This window comes from Rutidosis leptorrhynchoides, chromosome 2 (genome assembly GCF_046630445.1).
Source record: "Rutidosis leptorrhynchoides isolate AG116_Rl617_1_P2 chromosome 2, CSIRO_AGI_Rlap_v1, whole genome shotgun sequence".
Taxonomy (NCBI): domain Eukaryota; kingdom Viridiplantae; phylum Streptophyta; class Magnoliopsida; order Asterales; family Asteraceae; genus Rutidosis; species Rutidosis leptorrhynchoides.
In genome coordinates this window covers 8,949,066-8,961,301 of record NC_092334.1, presented here as the reverse complement: position 1 = coordinate 8,961,301, position 12,236 = coordinate 8,949,066, and the positions used below count along the sequence as shown (strand labels likewise).

General features: G+C 29.2%; 1 long non-coding RNA gene across 1 annotated transcript; it reads left to right on the top strand.

Annotated features, from left to right (window-relative positions):
• Window positions 1-1,887: 1,887 nt before the first annotated feature.
• On the top strand, window positions 1,888-3,463 carry LOC139890531 (uncharacterized). The gene is made up of 4 exons (XR_011773356.1): window positions 1,888-2,016; window positions 2,179-2,272; window positions 2,600-2,653; window positions 3,174-3,463. It is a non-coding gene; the product is annotated as an uncharacterized lncRNA (long non-coding RNA).
• The last annotated feature ends 8,773 nt before the right edge of the window (window positions 3,464-12,236 follow it).

Sequence of the window (12,236 nt, the reverse complement as noted above, 5' to 3'; positions counted from 1 at the left end):
TATATTTATGTTATAATTTTTTTTCCCTCTTTCCTGTTTGTATATAATCTTTCTAAATTAACATCGGTTAACTAAAAATTTCGACTCTTTATGCATTAATCATGAACACATGAATGTCCTAAATTTAAAGATTGGGTCTTCCTTTATGTTATAACATACAAAATTAAAACTATAATTCTTTAAAGATAGAGTATTGTTTATATTATTATACTAGTATTATGAGCCCGTCCGTTGGACGGAAATTATAAATATTAGTTTTTAAAATCGTTAGTATGACGCTAATTACAGATGTTATAGATAAAATGTAGACTATAAAATTTAGGAATATGGAAACGTAAATAAAATAGAATCATTATATGTTAATTCTCTATGGAAGAGCCCGTGAAAAAGCCGGTGAAAGAGCCTATGTATTGTATAATATTTTTAAATTAAATAAAAATTAATTATTAAAGCAATCAAAATTTAGTATTTTGTAGTTAATGATATTAAATAATTATTAAATAAATTAATATTTTCTTATTAAAAATGTTCAAAATTTTCAACTTGCAATCTTAAATACCCTTTTGATGTAATAAAAGATATGCTCCGTATAAGAAAAAGTCACGTATATATGACATGGTGACATTGAAATACATATCATTTACGTTCCAAGTTTTAAATAAAATATCAGGTTAATTACATACCATAATTTAATTTAGAAAGTTATTTTAGGAGTTATTTCAATGAGGGATTATTGGCACGTGCTTTATAATAATGTATAGATAGATAATAAACTCTAACATTTTAACATATATGGAATAAAATAAAAATATTTCATCGGTCTCAAACAAACTATCGCTTATTATTTTTGTGTATCCAAAAAAATATTATCTCTCACTTTTAGTAACAATAAAAAGTTATAGAGGTCCCAACAATGTTAATTTTATTATATAAAATGTGAACTTTTTTTATAATAACTAATTTATTAATTACTCTATACAACAACTTCTTTAGTTAAAACTAGTGTTCGAGCCCTCGCTTCGCGGCGGGGGTTCGGGTTTTCAATGTATTTTATTGCGTTTAGTTTGTAAAATCATTTTGTGGTTAACGATGATGTCGTTGAAGCGCAATTCGAGTCGAACTAAAAGGTATAACCCGTGAAAAATTTAAATGTTATTTTAAATTAACAATATATTTGCATCTCCGCGTTTCGCTATGGATTGTCGACTTTTAAAAATTTAACGGAGAATTAACGTGTATGAAAAGTACCACAAATATTTAGCTTTTTTAAAAAGCGTCCGTTTTGCGTATAGCTAGTGACATTGTGTTCCTAAAATTATTTCGAGTTTAACGATGGTGGCGGAAAAATTTAACTCGTTCTGAGCGCGAAGATATGGCCTGTTAAATATTTGGGTGGAGTTTGTTTAAGATTTTTTATGAAAATGGGTATTTGACACTTTATCCCCCTGTTTGGAGGGTGGGTTTGTTTTTTTGGATAAAGTGTGGAGGTTTTGTTGTTCAATTAGGAGAAGGGAAAAAAACGCGAAAAGTCGAAAGTATCCCTGAGTGCTATTCATTTACTCTCTATCTTTTAGATATAGGTATAATTTGAAATTAATTAAATTAAATTAAAATAATTCATTAAATGGAAATGAACATATTTATATATATATAAATTGTGGTAATGGTTGTCACAATTTGATTGGTAGATACCAAACGTTAACAGTAACTACTATTTTAATCCAAAAGGGTTTTTTGGTCCTTACACCTTGTTCATCTTCCCCACATATCTACCCTCCCCTGCTTTCCCCCTTTCCATATCATTCCAGAGTCTTCCACCCCGCTCATCAACCTTCCATCCTCACGTGACCCTTCTACTCACCACCAACATCGCTACTGCCTCCGCCTGCCACCGCCGCCAACGCCATAACAAAACCACCTCCCGCTTCCATTTTACTTAACACCATCGGCACCGCCTCCGCCTGCCGTCGTCGCCATCTGTTTCACGTTATCCTTGATTCTGATCATCATATAACTGTAAGATTGTTCTCTGTCCCTTTTTTTTTTTATAGCTATCGTACTCTATTCTGCGGCTATACAATTCCATATGATTCTTTTTTTTTTCTTTTTGTTGTTGGGTGCTTCTTATTTCCAACTCAATTTTTAAGGTATTTAGTATAATTTTTGGGTTATAATCAGCTTCCGTTACAATCTGCTCCATTCACCACAATTTATTCGTCTTCTTGCTTCCCTTCATCTCAATAATTGTTTACTTGCTGGAAATCTCACGTTGGTAAGTTTCTCTATTCAAGATTTTGGTTGTTTTCCCCCAATTATCTATGTTGTTCACCTCTATAGTTTATGTGTTGTTTAATTAATCAAAAAATTTATTCATTCTTACCACTTAAATTATTGTTTTCGTTTGTCCAGTGACTAAGATTGAAATTGGAATCAACATTATGTTCTTAAATGTCTTTAAAATAATAACTCTTTTTTTTTTTTCAATTGATATTTAGTATAATGCATTTTTCTATTTGGATATTGAGCAACACTTGAATACACATTTTTTTTTTTTTTGTTGTACTAATGGATTCTTTATCTTTGAATCCATATATTGTAGACACACATGGAGAAGATGCAGAATAAGTGATTGTTCATTCTTGAAATTGCAAAGGTATGAACCATTTAACAATGAACAAGTTCACACAGAGAGTTTCATATGATAAATTTAGCACAATTATTTTATAATTTTTAGCTTACAAATTCATTCTATGACTTGACTATTAGTAATATTATATATATATATATATATATATATATATATATATATATATATATATATATATATACCAAATGAGGTTTTTGCTTATCCTGTTTTAAAGTTTCTTAGACCTGAATTTCAAGACTGTGTGATTTGATTTTGTACATTTAATATTTGTGTTTCTAGGGCCTAATAGTTGTTTTATGTGTGACATAAGTTTCTGTAAATTTGCAAAAGATAATCTACAATTAGTTGCTAAGCGTCATGTTCTTCAGGTACAATGTTTGTAACTTTGAGTTGGATAGCTAATTGTTTTTCGTGTATATTTTGAGATGTTATGCGTAATTTTGAGAATCTCATACCATACCTACATTAACAAGTTTCGTTATTCAGGTTCAATATTTATTGGTTGACTTTTGGCTAATATTTGCAGCCACGTTTGTCATGGTTGTCCATTATCACATGAATTCTCTGTTCGTGGACAACTTCAAGGTACCTACTCGCAATGTTGCTCTTATGAACGTAGCACGACATTTTTAAAATATGTAGCTGGATAGCTTGAACTGATAACATGATTCTTACAATGTAGTTATTGTATTGTTACTGAAAGATAATAGTGGGATATTGAGTGAAAAAGGCCATGTGTTGTTGATATCAAACCAAGCTCATTCCAATAATTGTAAACCCAATGTTCAAGAGTAGTTAATTATGGAGTATGTTTTTAAGGGAAAAAAATGATTATGTATTAATGTTAAGAATGAAAATGAATACTTTGATAATTATTGGAGTGAAACTGTTTACTGTAATGGTTTTTAATCCATGTTGCACATTTAGGTTTACACATAGGTTATCCCGACGGGGCTTTGAGTTATCCTCTAACCATTCTTGCTCCAAAGGTACATGTTAGTGAAATGTCTTCGTATATTTTAATATAACTTTATGGTGGTTCAAAACCCGCAGCGAAGCGCGGGGGCACCAACCTAGTTCATATAAATTTACTATCCTGATTCACATTTTAAAATAAAACTCCAAATGGTTGGAGTGATTATACCTCATTGTTCACTTGAAAATTTCTTGTAAATATCATCTTACAATTGGCAAGTTCGAAATTCCCGAATTATTGTTCTCGAAATTTAAATAAAATCTACTCCATATACGGAGTATACAATTTAGAAATTAGATGCAAAAACTTCAAAACTAAAAACATATGCAAGAACAAAAAACCAGAAAAGGACGAGAGACATTTAATTGTCTTGTTTTGAGCTCCTATGGACGGTCCAAGCACATGTGTTTCAAATGAATATTCAAACCGTGTGCACGTAACAACGAAAAACGTGGTCCTCTTGAAGGCATATTCGTTAAGTTGTTTGAAACAAGACAAGAAAACGAATGTAACGTTTAACAAATGGGAAGATTGTAAGTACATCAAAAGGTTTACTGAAAACGCCAAAAAACGATCAACTTGAAAAAGTCTACTCACTACGGTTATGTTGGGCCTAGATAAGCCCAATCTTGAAAATGACTAAACTACCAAAGAACCGATGTCTATGCCCAGTGCAAGACTCAGCCGGAAAAACTTAAAAAATCTCGGCTTATAGATTAATCTTTTTTATTTATTTTATTTATTTTTTTTAAATCAACTACTCTCTCTCTCTCCTACAAAAAATTTCACCCAATAAAAAATGTTAGTTTGAGATATGTTATTAAAATCTCTATTTTATCCTTCATTTAGTATTTTATCTAAATTAACTAGCTTCTTTAACAAAGTAAGTGAGAGAAGACATTATGAGTAAATATTTTGCTCACTTTGATATATAAAATAGGAAGGATAGAATCGGAAGCTTTGTAACTTATTAATGTTATTTTGAGTAATGAACATTTATTTTTGGACATAAATATATATAAATAGTAATGTGACAACTTTTTATGAGACAGATGGAGTATATTACTAGAAGAAATAAACATTAACATAATTTTAATTTTTAATTTTTATCATATATACCCTTCCAAACCTTTAAATCACATATATACCCCCTTAAACCACCGAGCTCATGGCTGAGTGGTACCAAGCTCCTGGACTGTGGGTCCGTATCCTTTCATCGCGACTGGTGCGGGTTCGATTCTATGGGGGGGAGGTTTACCGCATATTATGTATACACAGTCAACCTTAGGGTCTGTGGTCCCTACGATTTGCTACTGGCAGGTGTAGGTGCATGATAAAATCGATCCGGTTCACGTAAGTGCGAAGATTCGAGAGCGGGTTCCTTCTAGCGTGTGTGGGGTGTCTTACCAACTAACCGGCCGTTCAAAAAAAAAACATATATACCCCCTTAAATATGATAATATCGTATTTGTTCATTCTTAACTTTTAAAATAACATATTTATCCATTTAAAAAAGAGTTTGTCTAATGATAGTCGTAAGAGCTATTCTTAAGAGAATAATTTAAGCATTAAGAATGGTACATTAAAGTTAGGAAGGTAGCTATTTGAGGTGGCTTTAAACAAAGTACAAACACATATTACATGTCCTAACCCTCTAAGTATAATCAGAAAGACTATATTTAGAAAAACTCTTTATAAAAAGATAATATCATATATGTCAATTTTAAATACTCATCATATATGCCCATTCATTTATTAAATCATTAAAATATGTAATGCTTTAACATGAAAAGTTGCCACCGACACAATCGTATCTTATTCATCAAATCTCATCACTGTTTTTGAACCAACATACACCATCATCGTTCTATTTGTTGCAGGTCTAAAGCATCAATTTGAGTTTTCTTCTTTCAACAACAGTTTTTCACATTTATTGACGAAGAACACTCGGTGGTGGTTCTCCAATTTTGCGATAGCGGTGCTTCTTGTTAGCGTATCTAAGCTTGTTATTAGACATTAATCTTATGTTATGTAAACTTAGTTACTAAGAAAACTTAGTTACTAAGAAAACTTAACTATTAAGTATTCTTATCTATTAAGTATTCTTAACTATTAAGAATACTTGGCCATTAAGTATTCTTATCCCATAAGGATACTTAGATATTTTAGTATCCTTAATTGTTAAGTAATTATCGGTATTCGTGATCCTTAGCTCCTAAGATTTCTTAGAGGTTAAGAAAGTTAGTTTTTTAGCCTATAAATAGATGTTGTAATCAAGAGTTGTATAAGATAACTAATCTTCAAATAATACACTCAATCTTCTAATTATTTCTATTCTACACTTTCATTATGTATTCTAAACTACTTAGCAACAAAGTCTTGCTATTTTAATTTTTAGCAACAAAGTCTTGCTACCTTAATCTTTCAAGTGTAGAATTCTATTCTATTCTTGAACATTTACAGTGGTATCAGAGCTCTCTTCTTAAGGGGCTGTTTTATTCACGCTAAAGAAATTTAGACTAGACATGGCATCTAGTTCAACTGCTCCAGCAATTTCAACATTTAATGGATTGCACTATCATATTTGGGCAGTGAAGATGAAGACATATTTGAAGTCTCAAGGTTTATGGAAGGTTGTAGAGACTGATGAAGATCCTCCAGCACTCAGAGCTAACCCAACTGTTGCTCAACTAAGAAATTATGAAGAAGAGTTGCTGAAGAAAGATAAGGCACTTCCTGTTTACATTCAGGACTTGCTGATCAAATTTTCACCTCAATAATGGACTTGGACACACCAAAAGCTGTGTGGGATAAAATCCAAGATACCTATGAAGGTTCTGATAGAGTAAAAGCTGTCAGATTATTGACTCTCAGACGAGAGTTTGAATTGTTGAAAATGAACGATGATGAACTCGTGAAAGATTATTCATCTCGAATAATGGATGTTGTTAATCAAATTAGACTTTATGGTGACAAGATTTCAGACCAGAAAGTGGTGGAGAAGATAATGATAAGTGTCCCTCAAAAGTTTGAAGCCAAAATTTCCGCAATAGAAGAATCTTGTGATGTTAGTATGCTTACAGTTTCTAAACTAACCAGTAAGCTTCATGTACAAGAACAGAGGATCTCTATGAGATCTGAAGAAAAGGTTGAAGGTGCTTTTCAAGCATCTTTAAAAAAAAACAAGGTTGAGAATTCAAGACAAAACACGTACAAGAAAGGAAATTACAAAGGCACTTTCCGTCCATGTAAAGTTTGTCAAAATACAAATCATCAAAAAGATTATTGGTTCAAAGATAAACCAAACTTTAAGTGCAATTTTTGCAAAAAGTTTGGACATATTGAAAAATATTGTAGAGCAAAGAAAAATCAGGGCCAAACAAAGAAACTTCAGTCGGCAAATGTCTCTGAAGAAAATCAGGAAGCAACTGAACACTTGTTCATGGCATCGTATGTCGATTACAAAAGTAAAGATGTGACTGTTGATGAAGGAACCTACTGGGATTGGAATATAAAGGAAGTTAAAAGGCATGAAGCTTCTATTTCAAGTCTCCAAAATGAATCTCGTTATGATGATCCAGAATTTGATGTCGAAGACACAACTGACACCGAAGTTTTGAGAACCAGAAAAATTGCTGATGTATACGAGTCTTGTAATCACGTTGTTATGGAGCCCGAAAGTTATATTAAAGCTTTCAAACATGATGAATGGAATGAAGCCATGAAAGCAGAACTTGAAATGATTAAGAAAAATGAAACATGGAAGCTTGTTTATTTGCCAAAGGGTGTGGATTTTGAAGAGGTTTTCGCTCCAGTTGCTCGTTATGACGTGATCAAGTTATTGATAGCTCTAGCTGCTCAACGCAATTGGAAAATACATCATCTTGATATGAAATCTGTATTTTTGAATGCTGAACTTGAGGAGGAGATTTATGTAAAGCAACCTCAAGGCTTTGAAGTAGTTGGTCAAGAAGAAAAAGTGTACCAACTATATAAGGCACTTTATGGTCTAAAGAAAGCACCAAAGGCGTGTTATTCTGAGATCGACGCTCATTTGATGAATCATAGTTTTAGGAGGAGTTCAAGTGCATTTTGCTGGAACTCAAAGAAGCAAAGAATTGTCGCACAATCTAATGCAGAGGCAGAATATATAGCAATCGCATATGCTCTTAATCATGCTTTTTGGATGAGAAATGGGCTGTCCGACTTGGATCTAACTCAAGAATGTCCAACAGTAATCTATTGTGATAACAAGTCTGCTATTGCTATAGCAGAGAATCCGGTGCAACACGGAAGAACAAACACATCAATATCAAATATCATGCTATTCGAGAAGCCGAGAAGAATGGAAAAGTCTAGCTGAAATATTGCACCTTTGATGATCAATTGGCAGATATGCTTACAAAGTCTCTTACGGGGATGAAGCTAGATCAATTGAAAATTCGCCTTATGATGTCTAACAATAATTTTAAGGAGGAGTGTTAGCGTATCTAAGCTTGTTATTAGACATTAATCTTATGTTATGTAAACTTAGTTACTAAGAAAACTTAGTTACTAAGAAAACTTAACTATTAAGTATTCTTAGCTATTAAGTATTCTTAACTATTAAGAATACTTGGCCATTAAGTATTCTTATCCATTAAGGATACTTAGATATTTTAGTATCCTTAATTGTTAAGTAATTATCGGTATTCGTGATCCTTAGCTCCTAAGATTTCTTAGAGGTTAAGAAAGTTAGTTTTTTAGCCTATAAATAGATGTTGTAATCAAGAGTTGTATAAGAAAACTAATCTTCAAATAATACACTCAATCTTCTAATTATTTCTATTCTACACTTTCATTATGTATTCTAAACTACTTAGCAACAAAGTCTTGCTATTTTAATTTTTAGCAACAAAGTCTTCCTACCTTAATCTTTCAAGTGTAGAATTCTATTCTATTCTTGAACATTTACACTTATCTGTGAGACAAGAATTGATAAAGGGTGGTGGTGGTTCTTTTAGATCTTGTTTATATACGGAGTAATAGATTTGCTAGGTTTGCTATTTTCATTTAAATGGATTTTCAATATCAATGCATGTGTTTGATTAACTGAACAAATTTGGGTCATAATTTTGGTAAGAATGCGGATGGATGTTGTCAAATTTAATTCAAATGCCATATAATAATTTTAACTATGTAATTAGTCGATATGCAAATCATATGACATCTCAATATTATGCATGACCGGTTACCTCCTTAAAAAGTAATATACACCTCTAATTGGATCAATATTGAGTTTATCTTTTTGAACATTAATTGTTAATGTTATCTTTATTGAGACATATGTTAAATTATTTTAAATTTTTGGGTTATTTGTCCTAGATAAAATACCTTTGTTACGCTAGAATTTTGCCTTACAACGTACTGAAGATACTCGGCGTAATTATTTAATATGTACGGACAATTGGTAGCCGTCAAGGTAAATATAGAACTACGTACAACTTTTGCATCTAAACTGTAATTTATGTTCATTTCTTTTTTTTTTCCCCGGCTACTACCAATCTACCATGTGTTTTACTCCTATTCACTAGGATGCCATAATAAGTAGAGATAATCTTTCTTTCTTCACAAGAACACAAGTTAACATATATTAATGAAGTTAAAATTTTCATAAATAATGTAATTTATAATTAATGACGAACTATAGTTGAAAATTAACTAGTTTAGCATAAATAGTTACTTTGATAACTTGAGCGAAAATTCTTGTCTAATTTATTCTTATGTTAATGCTCATCGCTTTCCTTTTAACCCGAAAAATTGTTTACAAGTAAGATAATTGGTATGTGTCGTTGTTCAATACCGGGACATGCAGTGGTTGATAAAATATCCAATACACAAAATCCCGTTTCGGTGCCCATCTTGCCTCTTTTTAACCCGAGGTGATTTTGTTAGCGTTTGATGTGATGACCCGGGAATTTCAGACCAAAATTTAACTTTAATCTTTATATGTTTGCAACACGATAAGCAAAGTCTGTAATGTTGAGTCTCAAAAGTTTTGGAAATGTATTCATGCAATCAATTACCCTTTGACTATGTTCGACGATTCACGAACAATTTTGAGTAAATGGATATGTAAATACATTTATAGATATAAATATAAATATAAGTGAATATAACATTTGAAAGTTATAATATAAATGAATCATTAGAATTTAAAATGTAAAATAACAATTAGAATAATCAAATTACTGTTACTATATATATATATATATATATATATATATATATATATATATATATATATATATATATATATATATATATATATATATATATATATATATGATGTTATAAATATTAACTACTCAGTATAAGTCATCACATAATATAATAATACATAAATAATAAATGATATTGTATCAAATTACAAGTTTGAATATAAGTGTTATATTAATATTATTATCATTAATTTCATCATTTTTATTATTATTAATATTCATATTAAGATTTGTAATATTATTACTTTTAAAATAAAACATATATAAAATTTGAGTTGTGTTATTATATTATTATTGTTATTATTATCATTAATAATATTAATATTATTATAACTAGTATTATTATTAGTTATTATTACAATTATTAATATTATCACATCCTTATTATTAATGATAATTATTTCGATATTATTATTGGTATTAATGTAATATTTAGTATTATTATTTCAATAGCATTATTAATAGATTATTAGTTTAGTATTAATATTTTATAACATTATCAATAATAAAATTTATAAACTACGTATATTTAATTAAAAATATAAACAGATATATATAATTACATATATATACGTATAATATAGATATATATATAAATGAATACATATACAGATTATGTACATATATATAATACATATATAAATATAATTACAATTAAATACATAAATAAATATAGAGAAATTCACTTGCTGCTTCAAATCACTTTCAATACAGTAGAAGATTTGGATTCTGTCTCTAGTTTGTTAGGAGTCTCTATCTAATCCAGTACAAGGAGAATTCGATTTCATTAGATGAGGTTAAAATCAGTGGAACATCTCCATCTGCTTTTTATATTTTATTCAGATATTTTCTTATTATTATTTAACCTGATGTCGATTTGTTTATGTGATAAAACGTAATCACAATCAGAGCTAAAAGAACCAGACGACTCCTACTGTCTTTCACAAACTACACGAGTCAACAACAATTTTTTTTTATATCCAAATTAAACAGAAAACAAAGAAGGACGCAGAAAAATACTCTGTAAGTGTTCTTGATTCAGAAAAACTAGAATTCGATTTTTATTTCAAAATCCATAAATGTGGTCTTGTTAGGAATGCAATAAGCAAAATTTCTACAAAAATCTGAAGTTCCAACTCTTATTATCGATCGTCAATTCGTGAGTCAAACATTTTGCTAAAAAAAAGTCAACATTCATGTTAATTGTAAAATTTGAATTCCTTTTGATGTTTTAGATTCAATTGAACGTTCAGATAGTTTCTAAGAGTGAAATGAAATTTTTTTCATGTTATAATCTTTAACTCAAACGTCCTCAAATTCAATTTCAATGGTAGAGTTCATACGCGTTTTTTTTAAAGGTCTGTTATAATTAATTTTGTTATTTTTCGTTCCTGATTAAGTTAATTAAATCATAGCCATACGTTTCTGTTTCAATTTCTAAAGTAATTCGAATTTAAGAACTCGTTAATACCTTAGTCTTGATTCCTGATCGATTTGGTTTAGGATTGGGGAAGAAGATGAACCACAGTAAACAGGTTTATAAATAATTGGGTTGGGCATTTATCAGAAAGAAAACAGATAGATCGATGGTTGATGGGTTGATCGGGTTAGCGAGTGGTCTCGAGTTCGATTCCTGCCTTGGACATTTTTTTTTTTTTAAAAAAGCCTCCTTTAAGGTAGTCTCATGTTCTTTATTATTATTATTATTATTATTATTATTATTATTATTATTATTATTATTATTATTATTATTATTATTATTATTATTATTATTATTATTATTATTATTGTTAGTACTAATTATTATTGTTATAAATGTTATTATTACTCAAGTTATTATAATTACTTAGTATTATTATTATTATTAAGTATTAGGATTATTATTATTATTATTATTTATCATTATTAGGAACATAATAAAACTTTCATTATAAACATTATAATTAGTGACAAAATAATGCAACTTATTATTATTTTTGTAAATATTAGTAATTGTACCATTTTTAGTACTATTATTATTATTATTATGAATATGTTTAGGATTATTATTATTGTTATAAAACAATACAAGTTATTATTACTCGCACTAATATTAGTATAAATATCATTTTTTATAATATTAGTTTTACTAATATTATTATTAACATAGGTATCAGTTTTAACAATATTGTTATTTATATTAGTATTATCAATGTTCAGAAAGTTACTATTATTAGTAAATCATTATTATCAAAACTATCATTTTCGTTACAAATAAATATTTTGTATCTAAAATATACTTAATACATATATTATAATCATATTAATAGTTTATATATCACCTACCAATTATAATAACATTATTTATATAAAT